The 14,190-nt window shown below is 50.3% G+C and overlaps 1 long non-coding RNA gene across 1 annotated transcript in view; it reads left to right on the top strand.

Moving 5' to 3' along the window:
- LOC135042929 (uncharacterized) overlaps positions 1 to 11,888 on the top strand; it is a 39,286-nt gene extending 27,398 nt beyond the window's left edge. The window contains exons 2-3 of the long non-coding RNA XR_010235983.1: positions 10,831 to 11,022; positions 11,807 to 11,888. This is a non-coding gene — a long non-coding RNA (uncharacterized LOC135042929). The remainder of the gene's footprint in view (positions 1 to 10,830; positions 11,023 to 11,806) is intronic.
- Positions 11,889 to 14,190: the final 2,302 nt, after the last annotated feature.

Here is a 14,190-nt window from a genome sequence, read left to right as displayed (position 1 = left end):
GTACAGTTCAGCTTGCACATTCTGTGGCAGGCCTGCCACAGCCAAAAATCTGTAAATGCCCATTCCACAAGGAAGGTGGGCTCATCTTGGGCGGCTGCCCGAGGGGTCTCGGCTTTACAACCTTGCCGAGCTGCTACTTGGTCAGGGGCAAACACGTTTGCAAAATTCTACAAATTTGATACCCTGGCTGAGGAGGACCTGGAGTTCTCTCATTTGGTGCTGCAGAGTCATCCGCACTCTCCCGTATAATTGGTATAATCCCCATGGTCCTTACGGAGTCCCCAGCATCCACTTAGGACGTCAGAGAAAATAAGAATTTACTTACCGATAATTCTATTTCTCGTAGTCCGTAGTGGATGCTGGGCGCCCATCCCAAGCTGCGTTTGACGGCATGGCGGTTGAACGCCGGATCCTAAAGGAAAAGGGCATTCCGGAGGAAGTCATCCCTACCCTGATCAAAGCCAGGAAGGATGTCACCGCAAAACATTATCACCGCATTTGGCGAAAATATGCTGCGTGGTGTGAGGCCAAGAAGGCCCCAGTGGAGGAATTTCAACTGGGTCGATTCCTACATTTCTTGCAAGCAGGAGTGACGTTGGCCCTCAAATTAGGGTCCATTAAGGTCCAGATTTCGGCCCTGTCGATTTTCTTCCAGAAAGAACTGGCTTCACTGCCTGAAGTTCAGACATTTGTCAAAGCAGTTCTGCATATCCAGCCTTCTTTTGTGCCCCCAGTGGCACCTTGGGATCTCAATGTGGTTTTGGAGTTCCTGAAATCACATTGATTTGAGCCACTTAAGACTGTGGAATTGAAATATCTCACGTGGAAAGTGGTTATGTTATTGGCTCTGGCTTCGGCCAGGCGGGTGTCAGAATTGGCGGCTTTGTCCTGTAAAAGCCCTTATCTGATTTTTCATATGGATAGGGCAGAGTTGAGGACTCGTCCTCAGTTTCTCCCGAAGGTGGTATCAGCTTTTCACTTGAACCAACCTATTGTGGTGCCTGCGGCTACTAGGGACTTGGAGGATTCCAAGTTTCTGGACGTAGTCAGGGCCCTGAAAATTAATGTTTCCAGGACGGCTGGAGTCAGGAAAACTGACTCGCTGTTTATTCTATATGCACCCAACAAACTGGGTGCACCTGCTTCTAAGCAAACTATTGCGCGCTGGATTTGTAGCACTATTCAGCTGGCGCATTCTGCGGTGGGACTACCGCAGCCTAAATCTGTAAAAGCCCATTCCACAAGGAAGGTGGGCTCATCTTGGGCGGCTGCCCGAGGGGTCTCGGCTTTACAACTTTGCCAAGCTGCTACTTGGTCAGGGGCAAACACGTTTGCAAAATTTTATAAATTTGATACCCTGGCTGAGGAGGACCTGGAGTTCTCTCATTCGGTGCTGCAGAGTCATCCGCACTCTCCCGCCCGTTTGGGAGCTTTGGTATAATCCCCATGGTCCTTACGGAGTCCCCAGCATCCACTAGGACGTCAGAGAAAATAAGAATTTACTCACCGGTAATTCTATTTCTCGTAGTCCGTAGTGGATGCTGGGCGCCCATCCCAAGTGCGGATTGTCTACAATACTTGTAAATAGTTATTGTTACACAAATTTGTTATTGCGAGCCATCTGTTCAGAGGCTCCGTTGTTATCATACTGTTAACCGGGGTTCCTATCACGAGTTATATGGTGTGATTGGTGTGGCTGGTATGAATCTTACCCGGGATTCAAAATCCTTCCTTATTGTGTCAGCTCTTCCAGGCACAGTTCCTAACTGAGGCTTGGAGGAGGGTCATAGGGGGAGGAGCCAGAGCACACCAGGTAGTCCTAAATCTTTCTTTAGATGTGCCCAGTCTCCTGCGGAGCCGTCTATTCCCCATGGTCCTTACGGAGTCCCCATCATCCACTACGGACTACGAGAAATAGAATTACCGGTGAGTAAATTCTTAATTTTAAGCGGGACTGAAGCGTGCCATGTAGTGGGCGGGGCTTAGCCCACACAGCTCTGACCAGCGCCATTTTCTCTCCTCAGAAGCTGCAGAGACGCTGGCCCTGTCCTCCACACTGCTGTACAAGTAACAGGGTGCAAAATGGGGGGGTTGGGGGGGGGCACAAATAAGTTGGTGCTGATTTGTATATATATAAAGCGCTAACAGGTCTGGGCAGTCATTTCACTGGCCTCAGTACCGGGATAGGCGCTGGGTGTGAGCTGGCAGAACGCTCTCTGTGTCTCTCTTACAGGCTTTATTGTGGGTCTAGCCCCAGTGTAGTTGTGGGTGTCGGTACGTGTGTGTCGACATGTCTGAGGCTGAATGCTTTTCCCAGGAGGAGGCTGGAGTGGGGACAGAAAATACTGTGAGAGTGACCGTGTCTGTACCGCCGACGGATGATTGGATGAATATATGGAGAGTGTTTTAAACGCAAACGTGACTAAGTTGACTAAGAGATTTGATAAATCTGAGTCTAAGAAGCAGACATGGAGGAAATCCATGGAAGATGCTTTGTCACAGGCCCAGACCCCTACGGGGTCACAGAAACGTGCAGTTACCCAGATAGCAGAGACAGATACCGACACAGACTCTGATTCCAGTGTCGACTATAGTGATGCCAGATTACATCCAAAGCTGGCTAAAAGTATTCAGTACATGATCGTGGTGATAAAAGACGTGTTACATATCACTGAGGACCCTGCTGTTCCTGATACTAGGGTCTGTATGTTTAAAGGAAAGAAGCCTGAGGTAACGTTTCCTCCCTCTCATGAACTGAACGCACTTTTTGAAAAGGCTTGGGAAAATCCTGACAAAAAGATTCAGGTTCCCAAAAGAATTCCAGTGACATATCCGTTCCCCTCTGGGGACAGGGAAAGGTGGGAGTCAATGCCCACGGTAGACAAAGCTTTATCACGTGTATCCAAAAAGGTGGCGCTTCCGTCCCCTGACATGGCAGCCCTAAAGGATCCTGCGGATCGTAAGCAGGAAAATACCCTGAAATCCATTTATGTCACTACAGGGTCACTGCTCAGGCCTGCCGTTGCTGTGGCATGGGTGAGTAGCGCTATTGAAAGGTGGGCAGATAACTTGTCATCTGAGGTAGATTCCCTAGACAGGGATAGCGTGCTTTTGACTTTGGGTCACATCAGGGATGCTGCAGCGTATTTAAAGGAAGCTGTGAGGGATATTGGCCTTTTGGGATCAAGGGCCAATGCCATGGCAGTCTCAGCCAGGAGAGCGTTGTGGATTCATCTATAGAATGCTGATGCTGACTCTAAGAAGGCGATAGAGTCTCTACCATTTAACGGTAGGGTCTTGTTTGGCGACGGCCTCACTGACCTGGTATCTACGGCTACCGCGGGTAAGTCATCGTTCCTGCCTTATGTTCCTGCACAGCAAAAGAAAACGCCCCACTATCGAGTGGTCTTCAGTATGCCGGCGGTCGGGCTCCCGGCGACCAGCATACCGGCGCCGTTAGCCCGACAGCCGGCATACTGACACTTATTCTCCCTCTTGGGGGTCCACGACCCCCTGGAGGTAGAATAAAATAGCGTGGCGCGCGTAGCGCACCACCGTGCCCGTAGCATGGCGAGAGCAGGGAGCCCGCAAGGGGCTCATTTGCGCTCGCCACACTGTCGGTAAGCCGGCGGTCATGCTCCCGGCGCCGGTATGCTGGTCGCCGGGAGCCCGACCGCCGGCATATCGTAGTGAACCCCCCACTATCAAATGCAGTCCTTTCGGCCCAATAAATACAAAAAAGGACAAGGATCTTCTTTCCTTGCTACGAGAGAAGGGGAAAAAGGTCACAAGCTGTGGCAAGTTCCCAAGAGCAGAAGTCCTCCCCGGCTTCTGCCAAATCCACTGCATGACGCTGGGGCTCCTCTGAGGGAGTCCGCACTGGTGGGGGCACGTCTCAAACTTTTCAGTCAGGTCTGGGTGCACTCGGCCCTGGACCCTTGTATAGTCAAAATAGTAACCCAAGGGTACAAATTGGAGTTTCAAGACGTGCCCCCTCACCCATTTTTCAAGTCGGCCTTGCCAGCATCTCTTCTAGAAAGGGAAATAGTAAGCGCTGCAATACTAAAGTGTCACAGTCAACTGATTGTCACGGTGCCCCCGTCACAGCGGGGGGAAGGTTTTTATTCGAGCCTGTTCGTGGTCCCGAAGCCGGATGGTTCAGTCAGACCGATTCTGAACCTAAAATCCCTCAATTTCTTTCTAAAGAAATTCAAATTCAAGATGGAATCTCTACGTGCAGTGGTCTCCACACTGGAAGAGGGGGATTTTATGGTATCGGTCGACTTAAAGGATGCCTACTTACACATTCCCACATATTCTCCGCATCAGGCTTATCTGAGGTTTGCAGTACAGGATTGTCATTACCAATTTCTGACGTTGCCGTTTGGTCTGTCCACGGCTCCAAGGATTTTCACCAAAGTAATGGCGGAAATGATGGTTCTCCTGCGCAAGCAGGGAATCACAATTATCCTGTACTTGGACGATCTCCTCATAAAGGCGAGGTCCAAGGAGCAATTGTTGAAGAATGTGGCTCTTTCACTGACGATTCTGCAACAACACGGGTGGCTCCTAAATTTGCCAAAATAACAGTTGGATCCAACGACACTGCTTTCGTTTCTGGGTATGATTCTGGACACAGAATTGCAGAGAGTTTTTCTTCCAATGTAAAAAGCTCTTGAATTACAGAACATGGTAAAACAATTTCTGAAACTAACAAAAGTGTCAGTTCTTCAATGCACTCGGTTGCTGGGGAAGATGGTGGCGGCCTACGAGGCCATTCCATATATGGCAGGTTCCATGCAAGGGTGTTTCAGTGGAACCTGTTTGACCGGGTGGTCTTCAGTATGCCGACTGACGGGATCCCGGCGCACAGTATACCGACGCCGGAATCCCGACAGCCTGTATACCGACACTTATTCTCCCTCGTGGGGTCCACGACCCCCCTGGACGGAGAATAAAAAAGCGTGGCGCTCATTTGCGCTCGCCACACTGTCGGTAAGCCAGCAGTCGGGCTCCCGGCGCCGGTATGCTGGTTGCCGGCATACCATACTGAACCCTGTTGGACCAATGGTCCGGGTCTCACCTGGACATGCATATGAAGATAATTCTATCTCCCAGGACCAGAATCTCCCTTCTGTGGTGGCTGCACAGTTCTCACCTCCTGGAGGGGCGCAGGTTCAGGATTCAGGATTGGATCCTAGTGACCACAGATGCAAGCCTCCGAGGCTGGGGAGCAGTCACACAGGGAAGAAACTTTCAGGGAAAGTGGTCGAGCCAAGAAGTTTTGTCTACACATAAACATTCTGGAATTAAGAGCCATTTACAACGGCATACTGCAAGCAGAACATCTCCTTCGGGGGTCTGCCTGTCTTGATTCAGTCAGACAACATGACAGCAGTAGCGTACATAAACTGCCAAGGCGGTACAAGGAGCAGCGATGGCCGAGGCCACGAAGATTCTTCGCTGGGCGGAAAGACATGCCAGCGCTCTGTCAGCAGTCTTCATTCTGGGTGTGCACAACTGGGAAGCAGACTTCCTCAGCAGACACGATCTCCAGCCAGGAGAGTGGGGTCTTCATCGAAAGGTCTTTGCAGAAGTGACAAGTCATTGGGGAGTTCCTCAAGTAGACATGATGGCGTCACGCCTCAACAAGAAACTTCAGAGATATTGTTCCAGGTCAAGGGACCCTCAAGCTATAGCGGTGGACGCCCTAGTGACACAGTGGGTGTTTCCGTCAGTATATGTGTTCCCTCCACTTCCTCTCATTCCAAAGGTGATAAAGATTATAAGAACAAGGGTTCAGGCGATACTCATTGTTCCGGTTTGGCCAAGAAGGGCCTGGTATCCAGAGCTTCAGGAGTTGCACATAGAAGATCCCTGGCCTCTTCCTGTTCGTGAGGACCTGTTGCAACAGGAGACGTGCGTGTATCAAGACTTACCACAGCTGCGTTTGACGGCGTGGTGGTTGAACGCCAAATCCTAGCCTGAAAGTGTATTCCCAGTGAAGTCATTCCCACACTTCTTCAGGCTAGAAAAGAAGTAACGGCATTACCAGCGTATTTGAAGAAAATATGTGTCTTGGTGTGAATCCAAGAAGGCTCCTACGGAGGAATTTCAGCTGGGGCGGTTGCTCCAGTTTTTGCAAGCAGGTGTGGATGAGGGCATAAAGCTAGGCTCCATTAAAGTACAAATTTTGGCCTTATCTATTTTCTTTCAGAAGGAGTTGGCCTCCCTTCCAGAAATTCAGACCTTTGTGAAAGGCGTACTGCACATACAACCTCCCTTTGTGCCCCCAGTGGCACCATGGGATCTTAACATGGTGTTGCAATTCCTGCAATCTCATTGGTTTGAACCTTTGCGTAAGGTTGAGTTAAAATTCCTTACTTGGAAAGTAGCCATGCTGTTGGCCTTGGCATCTGCAAGGCGGGTATCTGAATTGGCTGCTTTGTCGCACAAAAGTCCCTATTTAATCTTCCATGCTGATAGGGCGGAGTTGAGAACTCGTCAGCAATTTTTGCCAAAGGTGGTTTCTTCGTTTCACGTGAACCAGTCTGTTGTGGTTCCAGTGGCTACTGATGCCTTGGTCAGAGCTTTGCAAATCTATGTCACCAGAACGGCTTAAGTTAGGAAAACAGAGGCTCTGTTTGTCCTGTATGCTCCCAACAAGATTGGGGCTCCTGTTTCCAAGCAGACTATTGCACATTGGATCTGTAATATGATTCAGCAGTCTCATTCTACGGCAGGATTGCCGTTACCGAAGTCGGTGAAGGCCCATTCTACCAGGAAGGTGGGCTCATCCTGGGCGGCTGCCAGAGGGGTCTCGGCATTACAGCTGAGCTGCTACTTGGTCAGGATCAAACACCTTTGCGAAGTTCTACAAGTTTGATACCCTGGCTGGGGAGGACCTCTTGTTTGGTCAATCTGTGCTGCAGAGTCATCCGCAGTCTCCCGCCCGTTCTAGAGCTTTGGTATAAACCCCATGGTTCTTGAAGCATCCCCAGCATCCTCTAGGACGTATGCGAAAATAGGATTTTAATACCTACCGGTAAATCCTTTTCTCTTAGTCCGTAGAGGATGCTGGGCACCCGTCCCAGTGCAGAGGGTATCTGCAGTTATTGGTTGTAGTTACGCACATGTTGTGCTGAGTGCAGTCAGTCTGTCACTGTTGTTGATCATGCCGTTGCATGCGTTGTTGTTGAATGCCATGTTGTACGGCGTGTTGGTGGTGTGAGCTGGTATGTATCTCACCTTAGTTTAAAATGTTAAATAAATCCTTTTCCTCGAAATGTCCGTCTCCCTGGGCACTGTTCCTGTAACTGGAGTCTGGAGGAGGGGTATAGAGGGAGAAGGTAGTTCACACCCATTCAAAGTCTTATAGTGTGTCCATGTCTCCTGCGGATCCCGTCTATACCCCATGGTTCTTGAAGCATCCCCAGCATTCTCTATGGACTAAGAGAAAAGGATTTACCGGTAGGTATTAAAATCCTATTTACGTTGCTGCAGGCGTAGCACAAAGGCCGGTCATTGCAGGTTGCAGGATGACACATGCAATCCATTCCTGGGCTAGTCAAATAAAGGAAGGTCTCTCGGGTAATATGACCTTAGTCAACACTGTTGCCTTACTGACTCTCATTCAGGAGACGGCAAGAGTCCTCTGTGACTCCTTAAAAGAGATTGGCACTGTTAGTGCTAGAACCACGGCTATGGCTGTGTCTGCGCGCAGAGCCATATGGTTACGTTAGTGGATCGCTGATGCTGACTCAAACCGTAATGTGGAATCTCTTTCCTTCACAGGTGAATGGCTCTTTGGAGGTGACCTGGACACCTGGATTTCGAAGGCTACGGCCGGAAAATCCACATTTCTCCCTTCGGTTGCCCCTCCTGCTAGACGTTCCTAAACGGGACCATCTACTCACTCCTTTCGGTCCTCCAGATTTCAATCCTGAACCAGAGGAGCCTCCAATGCAGCGAGAGGCTCCAGGGCAATACCTATAAAACCAGCAGTTGCTGGGTCTCAGAACCAGAAAACCAGTTCTGCTCCCGCAAACACTTCAGCATGACGGTGCACACCCACCCCGGGGGGATCTCGTGGTGGGAGCTCGGTTACGTCACTTCAGCCACATCTGGGACGGTTCTTGCCAAGATGCTTGGGTAAGGGACCTTATCTCTCAGGGCTACAAGCTGGAGTTCGACGGTTCTCCTCCCCAACGATTTTTCAAATCAGGCTTACCAGTTTTGGAAAGTATGCGTGGTACTCTACTACTGGCCATAGAGAAGTTGGTACAGTCCCAGGTCATTGTCCCAGTACCACTGTTGCAACAAGTACAGGGTTACTACAGTCTGTAGTACCGAAAACAGATGGGTCTGTGAGATCCATTCTGAATCTGAAGTCCTTGAATCCTTACCTGAAGGTTTTCAGATTCAAGACTGAATCTCTGAGGGCAGTGATCGCAGGCCTGGAACCACAGGAGTTCCTAGTATCCCTGGATATCAAGGATGCTTATCTACATGTCCCAATTTGGCCATCTCATCAGGCCTTTCTGAGGTTTGCCCTGCTGAACGATCATTACCAATTTCAGGCATTACCCTTCGGCCTGTCTACAGCTCCAAGGGTGTTCACGAAGGTGATGGTGGAAATGATGTTTCAGCTCAGGGTCCAGGGGGTCAATGTGATCCCATACCTGGATGATCTCCTGATAAAAGCAAGATCAAGGGAGCTTCTATTACTCCACATAGATCGCACTATCCAATGCCTGTCTCACCACGGGTGGATCCTTAATCTACAGAAGTCCCACCTGGAACCGTCTCCGCGGCTCCTGTTTCTGGGCATGCTACTGGATACTGTAGCATAGAAAGTATTCCTCCCAGTTGACAAGGCGAGAGCACTCCAAGAAATGGTATGCATGGTCTTCAGACCTGCTCGAGTGTCCGTTGATCTTTGCATAAAATTGTTGGGAAAGATGGTGGCCTCCTACGAGGCGATACAGCACGGAAGGTTCCATGCAAGACCCTTCCAATTGGACATCCTGAATAAATGGTCCGGTTCCCATCTTCAGGTGCACCGGATGATTCGGCTGTTACCCCAGGCCAGGATTTCACTCCTGTGGTGGACACAGTCTTCCAACCTCTTGGAAGGCTGGAACTTTGGGATTCAGGACTGGATCCTCCTCACAACAGATGCAAGTCTATGAGGATGGGGAGCTGTCACCCAAGGGGCACAGTTCCAGGGCAGGTGTTCTGCCCAGGAGACCCTGCTTCCAATCAACATTCTGGAACTTCGGGTTATCTAGAACGTCTCTGCTTCAGGCGTCTCCTCTACTAAGGCAACAGGCAATCCAGGTGCAGCCGGACAACGCTTTGGCAGTGGCGTACATCAATCGACAAGGAGGGACAAAAAGCAGGGCCTGCATGCAAGAAGTGTCAAGAATACTCCTCTGTGCAGAAAAACATGCAAGAGCGCTGTCCGCAATCTTCATTCCGGGAGTGGAGAACTGGGAGGCGGACCTCCTAAGCCGCCACGACCTCCACCTGAGGGAGTGGGGACTACACCTTCAGGTGTTCCAACTGAACATCCACAGGTGGGGTTGCCCACAGATCGACTTGATGGCCTCTCATCTCAACAAGAAGCTTTGCTGCTATTGCTCACGGACCATGGACCCTCAGGCGAATGCAGTGTATGCGCTGACTTCGCTTTGGCCTTACCAGCTGGTCTACCTGTTTCCTCAAGCGGATCAGACATCAAAGAGTGGAAGCAATCTTGATTGCCCTGGATTGGCCCTGAAGAGCATGGAACACGGCTCTTCTGGACATGTCTGTACAGGACCTTTGGCCTCTACCACTAAGAAGGGATCTCCTTCAACAAGGACCGTTCGTCTACCCGGACTTACGGCAGCTTAGTTTGATGGCATGGAAGTTGAGCGGAACATCCTAGCTCACAAAGGGCTTTCCAAAAATGTAATTGCCACTATGGTACAAGCCAGTAAACCTGTGATGTCAAAACACTATCATCATATCTTGCAGAGATATGTCTCTTGGTGCGAAGAACGCACATATCCCTCTTCGGAATTCCACTTAGGAAGGTTCCTGTGTTTCCTGCAGGTTGGAGTGGATAAGGGCTTATGTCTGGGATCCATTAAGGTCCAGATTTCAGTTCTTTCCATCTTCTTCAAGAAGAAGTTGGCTCTCTTGCCAGAAATTCAGACCTTCTTGCAAGGGGTGCTTCATATACAACCTCCCTTTGTGCCCCCTATGGCACCTTGGGATCTAGATGTTATGTTACGTTTTCTACAGTCCTCCTGGTTTGAACCTCTGGTGATGGTAGAAGACAAGTACCTCACGTGGAAGACGGTGATTTTACTGGCCCTGGCTTCTGCTAGGTGTGTCTCAGAATTGGGGGCCTTATCCTGTCAACTGATTACCTCCTCCCAGTCCTACCTATTTTTGCACGTGCTCTCCCCATCTCACTCTCCACCTCTCTACAAAACTTCAAATGGGCTCTCAAGGCCCACTTCTTCACAAACCCCAGCCAATTGTCCTCCTAACCCTCTTATCCGCACTCAGTCTTCTGCTCTATGTCACCCTGGTCTGTTAGCCCTATGTACAGTAATAATACAGGGACATGACTGGGGAGTTGAGGGGATCTGGGAGCGTCACAGTGACATCACTTATATCTAGAGTAATAATACAGGGACATGACTGGGGAGGTGAGGGGATCTGGGAGTGTCACAGTGACGTCACTTATATCTATAGTAATAATACAGGAACATGACTGGGGAGGTGAGGGGATCTGTCAGTATTTACAGTGATATTGATGTCTCCCCCATTTTGCAGGGTTGCACAGTAGTAAAGAAGACATCTGGTGAGTGTGAGACACCCAGCAGCCATAGCCGTGTGATACGTGGACTGAGCAGAACTAAGAGCCCCATCACGGTGCCTCCACCTCACTCACTGATACATGAGAGGCACAGTGACCAGAAGATCCTGGAACTCACCAACAAGATCATTCAGCTGCTGACTGGAGAGGTGACTGCTGGGAATGGGACATTATACAGTAACACCAGGGGACGTTTCTGGGTGATGACTGGAGAGGTGACTGCTGGGAATGGAACATTATACAGTAACACCAGGGGACGTGTCTGGGTGATGACTGGAGAGGTGACTGCTGGGAATGGTGCATTATACAGTAACACCAGGGGATGTGTCTGGGTGATAACTGTGGAAGTGACTGCTGGGAATGTAACATTATATAGTAACACGAGGGGACGTGTCCGGGTGATGACTGGAAAGGTGACTGCTGGGAATGGGGCATTATACAGTAACACCGGGGGATGTGTCTGGGTGATGACTGGAGAGGTGACTGCTGGGAATGGGACATTATACAGTAACACCAGGGGATGTGTCTGGGTGATGACTGGAGTTGTGACTGCCGGGAATGGGGCATTATACAGTAACACCAGGGGATGTGTCTGGGTGATGACTGGAGTTGTGACTGCCGGGAATGGGGCATTATACAGTAACACCAGGGGACGTTTCTGGGTGATGACTGGAGAGGTGACTGCTGGGAATGGGACATTATACAGTAACACCAGGGGACGTTTCTGGGTGATGACTGGAGAGGTGACTGCTGGGAATGGAACATTATACAGTAACACCAGGGGACGTGTCTGGGTGATGACTGGAGAGGTGGCTGCTGGAAATGGGACATTGTACAGTAACACCAGGGGATGTGTCTGGGTGATGAATGTATCACTGTGTGTGTCCGGTTCCTATAAGGTGTCAGGAAGTCACTGTTTATGTCTCCATGCAGGAAGGGGAGTATATAGAGGAACACAGGGGTCTGTACAAGGACGTGATGATGGAGAATCACCGACCCCTCACATCACTGGGTAAGAGGAGACTGTCATGTATTGTACAGGGGAGAGCAGGTATGGGGGCCCCTATATACACACATCCTCTGATAATCACATTTCTCTAACGTCCTAAGTGGATGCTGGGACTCCGTAAGGACCATGGGGAATAGCGGCTACCTGGTGTGCACTGGCTCCTCCCTCTATGACCCTCCTCCAGACCTTAGTTAGAATTTTGTGCCCGGCTGAGCTGGATGCACACTAGGGGCTCTCCTGAGCTCCTAGAAAAGAAAGTATATTTTAGGTTTTTTTTATTTTCAGTGAGATCTGCTGGCAACAGACACACTGCTACGAGGGACTAAGGGGAGAGAAGCGAACCTACCTGCTTGCAGCTAGCTTGGGCTTCTAGGCTACTGGACACCATTAGCTCCAGAGGGATCGAACACAGGCCCAGCCTCGGTCGTCCGGTTCCGGAGCCGCGCCGCCGTCCCCCTTACAGAGCCAGAAGCAAAAAGACGTTCCTGGAAATCGGCGGCAGAAGACTTCGGTCTTCATCAAGGTAGCGCACAGCACTGCAGCTGTGCACCATTGCTCCCCATGCACACCTCACACTCCGGTCACTGATGGGTGCAGGGCACTGGGGGGGGGGGGGGGGGGCGCCCTGGGCAGCAATATAGAGTGCCTTGCTGGCAAATAGCACATAATATAGTCATAGAGACTATATATGTCTAAAATACCCCTGCCAGATATACATATAAAAAAGCGGGAGAAGTCCGCCAAAAAAGGGGCGGGGCTATCTCCCTCAGCACACTGGCGCCATTTTCCCTCACAGCTTATATATATATATATATAAGCAGCTATTGGGAAAAATCACTCAGTTATAGTGTTAATCCCTGTGTTATATAGCGCTTTTGGTGTGTGCTGGCATACTCTCTCTCTGTCTCCCCAAAGGGCTTTTGTGGGGTCCTGTCCTCAGTCAGAGCATTCCCTGTGTGTGTGCAGTGTGTCGGTACGGCTGTGTCGACATGTTTGATGAGGAGGCTTATGTGGAGGCGGAGCAGGTGCCGATAAATGTGATGTCACCCCCTGCGGGGCCGACACCTGAATGGATGGTAATGTGGAAGGAATTACGTGATAGTGTCGACTCTTTACATAAAAGGTTTGACGACATAACAGATGTGGGACAGCCGGCTTCTCAGCTCGTGCCTGCCCAGGCGTCTCAAAAGCCATCAGGGGCTCTAAAATGCCCGCTACATCAGATGGCAGACACAGATGCAGACACGGATACCGACTCCAGTGTCGACGACGAGGAGACTACTGTACATTCCAATAGAGCCACCCGTTATATGATTGCGGCAATGAAAAATGTCTTGCACATTGCTGATGTTACCCCAGGTACCACAAAAAAGGGTATAATGTTTGGGGAGAAAAAACTACCAGTGGTTTCTCTGACATCCTAGTGGATGCTGGGACTCCGTAAGGACCATGGGGAATAGCGGCTCCGCAGGAGACTGGGCACAAAAGTAAAAGCTTTATGACTAGCTGGTGTGCACTGGCTCCTCCCCCTATGACCCTCCTCCAAGCCTCAGTTAGATTTTTGTGCCCGAACGAGAAGGGTGCATGCTAGGTGGCTCTCCTGAGCTGCTTAGAGTAAAAGTTTAAATAGGTTTTTTTATTTTCAGTGAGTACTGCTGGCAACAGGCTCACTGCATCGTGGGACTAAGGGGAGAAGAAGCGAACTCACCTGCGTGCAGAGTGGATTGGGCTTCTTGGCTACTGGACATTAGCTCCAGAGGGACGATCACAGGTTCAGCCTGGATGGGTCCCGGAGCCGCGCCGCCGGCCCCCTTACAGAGCCAGAAGAGCGAAGAGGTCCGGAGAAATCGGCGGCAGAAGACGTTCCTGTCTTCAAATAAGGTAGCGCACAGCACCGCAGCTGTGCGCCATTGCTCTCAGCACACTTCACACTCCGGTCACTGAGGGTGCAGGGCGCTGGGGGGGAGCGCCCTGAGACGCAATAAAACACTGTTTAAACCTTATATGGCTAAAGAAATGCATCACATATAGCTCCTGGGCTATATGGATGCATTTAACCCCTGCCAGTTTTCCTGAAAAAAGCGGGAGAAAAGGCCGCCGTGAAGGGGGCGGAGCCTATCTCCTCAGCACACAAGCGCCATTTTCCCTCACAGCTCCGCTGGAAGGACGGCTCCCTGACTCTCCCCTGCAGTCCTGCACTACAGAAACAGGGTAAAACAAGAGAGGGGGGGCACTATTGGCAGCTAATATAAAACAGCAGCTATAAAAGGGAGAAACACTTATATAAGGTTATCCCTATACAGATATA

Source organism: Pseudophryne corroboree, unplaced genomic scaffold (genome assembly GCF_028390025.1).
Source record: "Pseudophryne corroboree isolate aPseCor3 unplaced genomic scaffold, aPseCor3.hap2 scaffold_842, whole genome shotgun sequence".
NCBI lineage: Eukaryota > Metazoa > Chordata > Amphibia > Anura > Myobatrachidae > Pseudophryne > Pseudophryne corroboree.
This window is presented reverse-complemented; position numbering and strand designations above follow the sequence as displayed.